Raw genomic sequence first — 5,914 nt, 5'->3', positions numbered from 1 at the left:
ACGTTTTTAATCATCATCTCAATGCCTAGGTTGATATTAGGGAAGGGAACAAGCACATTATCTTTTATTTTGAGACCATTGGTTCACCAGACGTGGAGGACACATGTGTGTTTGTGATAGGACCTAAAAAGGGGAAAAGAGCAAGAACTCTTTCTAACACCTCAGGCAAGCCATCACCTCAAACCATCCTCATACTCAGACAAAAAATCCCATGGTGCAAGGGTGCCTGCTTTGGTGGTAGGCTGCCAAAATGGCTCCAGTGCAGCGGAAAAGGCAGGATTGCACAGTGTTGCCTTAAATATGGCTCATTCCTGCCCTTTCCCTGTCACGCAGTGCAGCTAGGTGTCTTGCTGCGCTGTACTGCGTGACAAGTACACAAGTAGGGTTAGAGTGCAACCATCAAAAACGTAGTGGGAAACACAGCAAAGAGATGGACTTCCTAGGCAACGCCAGATCTATTATGCAGTCATACTTATACCAAAAGACATTTCATGATATTCTTCATCTAATGCAAGCCCCTAAACCAGCCCTGTAAATTAAGTGCTGTACACCAAAGAAGATGCCCACACTCTCATGAAAATCTGTTCTGTGAAACCCAAGTCCTCAGCACGTTTGTACAACTCAGGGATTACAGACAAAAATGTATCATTAGAAGACAAGCAAAGGAGTGACAGAGGTCACAGCTTCAAGTGTTGCAGGGATTCTGCTTGGAGAGCAAAACTATGCCTGAGAACATAGAACATCAGTATGTAAGGACTGAGTCACCATACCACTATAGTATCTAAGAGCCCGAGTCCGACTAGCTATAGTGCCTCACCTAACAGAGAGACAAGTGACTTGGCACTCCAGAACACAACACTCTCGACCCTCTCATGGAGCGTGGTAACAGGACACATCCTTTCGTCCTCTCACTTGTACTTATCCACAATAAGATAGACAAGAGGCACATAGTTTATAATATTTGTATAAATGATTGTGCTCTGAGAGGCAGTATTTGCCCCACTATTTGAAAACAAAAGCACTAAAAGAAACACATTATCATAGTTACCAAACCATATACCATATTAACCCCCTGACTGCGGTCGGAATTCCGCGCCTGTGCTGGACTTTCCGATCGCGGGCGTGGTCATGCACATGCCCACCGTAACTCATGACGGCCGGGAGCCGTCATCAGCACCGAAGGGGTTAAGTCCTGTTGTGTTATTAGACAGATTAGCCTAGACTCCACCCTCCTACTGAAGCTAAATGACCATATACCAAAGAACTCTGGAATTAGTGGCGGACCCCATACCTTAGCATGCATCGATGGATTTTCTGCATTTCAGCTGACCTCAGAACCTTCGCTCAGTTTGTGTTTTTTCAGAACTTCTGTTCTCAGTTATATGGCAAGGCCGGTGCTCACAAACAGCAGCTGCATTCTCTTGTTATGTCTAGCTGCAAGTGTCTGAGCAGATTGAATAACACCGGGCATTGTTGTTTGACTCTGCCTATGGTGTTCAGACTGAATGCCAGGAAAATAAAAAAACAGAACATTGAAACATGGATTTTCTGTGTGAAAGCAAGAAATGCAGCCTACAACGTGTACAATTAGGCTAACACAGGGAAAACGACAATGGCCCATGTGGAAACACATGGCACAGGAAGATCTCTGAAGCCTATAAACACTCTGGGGCATATTACCAAGCTATAGCGATAATTATCGCTAAGCTTAGTTAGCGGGCAAAATAATATCGCCGAGCTTCGCCTATTTTTATCGCTTAGGAGCCTTGCTATTATCAAGGTTTATCTCCTAAGCGATAAAAATCGCCCGAAATGCATGAATATCGCTGAGAAGTCAGCATTATTCATGCATTACCGAGCAAATGCTCTTAGCCATGTTATCCACCTACCATTGGATAACATGCCTAAGAACTGCTCTGCGTTTAATTCTGGGTTAGGGAGCACTCCGTTATGCGTATTTTTAAGTTTTTTTGAAAATGGTGCTGCGGTTCCTAGGGATTGTCAGTCCCTTGTTATGAAAAGCCTGTTATGTTGGGTATGCTGGCCCAACGAACCGTGCACTGTCCACTTGGTGCTAAGCACTTAAACTTATTTTACGTTTCTTCAACAAACAATAAACTTCATGTACTCTCAGTTACTTCAATTTATTCAGATTCTTATATATCTTTTTCTCTTATGTGTATTACCACATTATATTGCTCTTCAATGAATTATTTTTCATTCACATTCACAATAACAATAACATTACATTTCATGTTATGCTTTACAATGCCATGTACTATGCCATTTATAGAAAATGCCCAATGCATTTCGGCACTGCGAGGGTGCCTTCATCAGGGGCGAATCTGTAAAAAATAAACATAATGACCATGTAATTTCAAATTTTTAGTTGCCCATGGGTGATGTTCTGTGTATTGCGTTTATATGATCATACCTGCTCGCTTTATGCTCTATTCTTAAATCCTGTATGAAAATTTTTTTCCTAGTAAATCCATATGCCAAGAAATCTCCATTCACTTAATCCATATATTTATTCAATAGATCAAGTTGAACATTAGCTTACCACTAATCTTGTGTGTTCAAAGCTCCCTAAACAGCAGACAAAAAAACATGTTCAGTGACCTTCTCACTGCTAGAAAGCAACAACGTGTGTTTCAAACTATTTCTGAATGTTAATGGGCATACCTGTTATTTTAATCCAGCACCGTGACGTTCTGCAAAACATAATAACAAGCCGCATTTCCATTGTTAAAACTACGATCTTCTAAACTAGAAATCATGTCTCTTCATCTCGTTTTCTCTGCTCCCACATACCTGTTATACCCGACTGTTCTCTATTCACTGTGGGGAGTAAACAAACAGATCCGCTATAAGTACCAAGACTAGCTTTGAATCCCTGAACCAAACCAACAACTATAATAATGTTCCCACGATCCGATCTTACCTAATCTCCACAATATTCACTCCGTCTCCTAATAACCGGCTTTCCTCTTTGAGAGTGCCACAACCGCTACGGATGTTACCGCGTCTAATATCTATCTTCCCGCGAACTTTACTAAGTCACCAACACCAACGACGGACTATAACGCTACACTAGAAAAATCTACGAACGCCATCTTGAACTAGTATTTTATGTCGATAACTCCATACTTGTAAACACCGCTGTGATGGGACCACGGCGCCGCCAGCGCCGATACCACGGCTCCCCGCCCGATCACCACCACCATTCCCTGTTGCCCGGACAACCAAAACAACCAGGACTCCACCCCTTTCTTTTTTCCTACAGGAACCAATCACAACGCAGAACCCACAGGAAGAACATCCCCGCGACCCCGGAAGTTCCTCCCCCTTTCCGGAGGCGGATCACAGAAAAGCAGGAAGAACAGACAACACCGCGTTCAAGCAGGAAGACTCGTGGCAGGAGACGGCGTGCGACGAACCCCCGGAGAAGAGAGACGAACCCGAACCAGGAGACGAGGTCTGGACGGAGGACTGGTGGATTCCAGAGGAGGACGCTGGAGAGCGGCCGCAACTCAAGGACGGAGTTGCGGCGGGCCAAGTGAGTACCAGTTCTGCGTGTGTGTAGAATAGTAGACGGTACGAGTGTTTGTAGATTATAGCCTGTAAATATCACCCTTGTATAATAGAGTCCCTCCCTTCCACGTTTCACCGAGCACTGTGTATATACGTGTGAGAGCGGCACCTTCACGTCTGTAAATAAGAACCCCTCCCCCACGTCCTGACACGGAATCACCCTCCACCCTGACCTGGCTGTTTCTTCTCCTCTCCTACCTTCCCCTCCCTTTCCTCACCTTCGTTTCAGCCCCAACACTCCGGTGAAGGAAACGGTCTCCTACCCTCCGTTTAACCGACAGTACTAACGGCCGTCATTCTATCTCTCCTTTTCCCCCCCCTCCGAGGAACCACCTTCCAGGAGCGGAGCCGACGGCTGCTTCCACATCCAACTTCGACTTCAGTCAAGACCAACAACTGCCCCTGGACGCTCAGCGCGGAAGACTTCACCTGGAAACCGGGAACCTGTGTTTCGTTGAGACTCTCTTTACCCCTGTGCCCTACCATTGAGATACTGTAAAATAATAAACTGCGGCTACGAGATAGCCTCCTACATACGGCCTCCACGCTTGTTATTCCGGTCCGCTCCCACCCCACGCTCACAGGTGGTGTCAGAAGTGGGATCAACCGGAAGCATGGAGGCCGCGGTGCAGAAGCTGGCAGACACCCAGGAACAACTGGGGAAAATGATGGAGGTGTTCCTGAAAACGGCCGAAGAAGACAGAGGCCAGTTACATGATGTCCTAAAGGGCCAGGGCACCGCTCAGGACCAGGCTTTGGGGAAGCTCACCGACGTCCTAGGCCAACAACGACCCACCACCTCCCTTCCTTCGGTGGTGCTCCAAAAATATGTACCGGGTGAGGACCCGGATTACTTTTTTACAAATTTCGAACGGCTGGCTCAAGCCGCTGCCTGGCCTCACGATCGCTGGGGCCATTATCTGGGGCCGTTATTGACTGGCGAGCTACAGGCGGCCTTCCAACAGGCTAACGTACAAGGACTAACCCCCTATGCGGATATCAAAACCTGTATCCTCGAGAGACTAGGCATCGATGACGAGACCTATCGGGTGCGGCTCCGCCAAGTCAAAGAGGGACCACAGGAGACGCCCAGGGCCCTCTCCTATCGGATTAAAGACCTGGCTGATCGGTGGCTGAAGTCCTCTACCGCCACTAAAGAAGACATACTCTCTAAAATATACCTGGAGCAGTTCCTGGCTTCGCTCCATCCTGCCACCCAAAAGTGGGTCCGTCAGCATGCACGTCTGACCCTGGAGAACGCCATAGAAATCGCCAGCGCATACAGCCGCGCCCAAGACATGCAGAAGCCCAAGGAAGAACACAGTCACCGACCGCAAGCGCATGGACACACACGAGGGCCCCGTCCTTTCCTGGCCAGAAAACCTGATCCTCCCCCTCTGTTTCCTTACCCGGTGATGTCCAGACTCCCACCACCGGGCCCCCAGTGCTACAACTGCGGGGGTTACGGACACATCGCCCGGGTATGCCCACAGAAAGAGGAGCCAATGGAGGTGGGAGTAGCCAGGAACTATGTATGTCTCGCTGAGACCTCTCCTCCTACTTTTCGTCGGCCGGTACGAATAGACGGACACCCGGTGTTGGCCCTTGCTGATTCCGGATGCAGACAGAGCGTGCTCCGGCCGCAAGAGCTACCCCACCCGGTAGGACCCCTGACCGGCACAGTGGCCATCCAGTGTGTGCACGGAGACACAAAGGTGTACCCGACGGCCAGAATCCGGGTACAACATCCCCTGGATCCCGGAAGTGCCCTGACGGTGGGGCTTGTTCCTTCCCTACCCGAACAAGTCATTCTGGGCAGCGATTATCCTGGTCTTCCTCGCCTTCTCCATGACACCACCGACAGCTTAGAGAAGTGGTGGTCTGAGGCCCCTTTCTCCAGCAGCCCTTCCCACGCTGGAGCAACACCTGCCCGGATGCACAAAACAAAAACCCAGAAGAAAAAAGAGAAAAGGAGCTACACTATGGCCTTACCGGTGAGAGTAGAGGAACATCCTTGGGAAATCGACCAAGAATTTCGGGCTGCTCAGCAGGAAGACCCCGTTTTGCAGGAAGCCTGGGGAAGGGCCCTGGACCAAGAAGATCCGTTACATGTAGGTCCCCACTTTTACAAAAAGAACGGGCTATTGTATAGAAAAGGGGGACCCCAACAACCACCCCAGTTGGTAATCCCAGGACCCTTCCGTGACAAGGTGTTGTTTCTCGCCCACAGCCATCTGCTGGGGGGCCACTTCAGCGATGAAAAGACAGGACAGGCCATCCTGGAAAAGTTCTATTGGCCAGGCGTCCACCAGCAAGTCAA

General features: G+C 48.6%; 1 long non-coding RNA gene across 1 annotated transcript; it reads right to left on the bottom strand.

The window, feature by feature from the left end:
* Window positions 1-2,230: 2,230 nt before the first annotated feature.
* LOC144772140 (uncharacterized) lies at window positions 2,231-2,983 on the bottom strand. Its single transcript, XR_013599666.1, has 6 exons — window positions 2,945-2,983; window positions 2,815-2,841; window positions 2,686-2,714; window positions 2,564-2,589; window positions 2,435-2,463; window positions 2,231-2,345 (listed from the first exon to the last, which is right to left on the bottom strand). It is a non-coding gene; the product is annotated as an uncharacterized LOC144772140 (long non-coding RNA).
* Window positions 2,984-5,914: the final 2,931 nt, after the last annotated feature.

The sequence above is a fragment of the Lissotriton helveticus genome, chromosome 8, assembly GCF_964261635.1.
Source record: "Lissotriton helveticus chromosome 8, aLisHel1.1, whole genome shotgun sequence".
Taxonomy (NCBI): Eukaryota; Metazoa; Chordata; class Amphibia; order Caudata; family Salamandridae; genus Lissotriton; species Lissotriton helveticus.
Note: the sequence above shows the minus strand (reverse complement) of the source record. Positions and strands in the feature narration are given on the sequence as shown.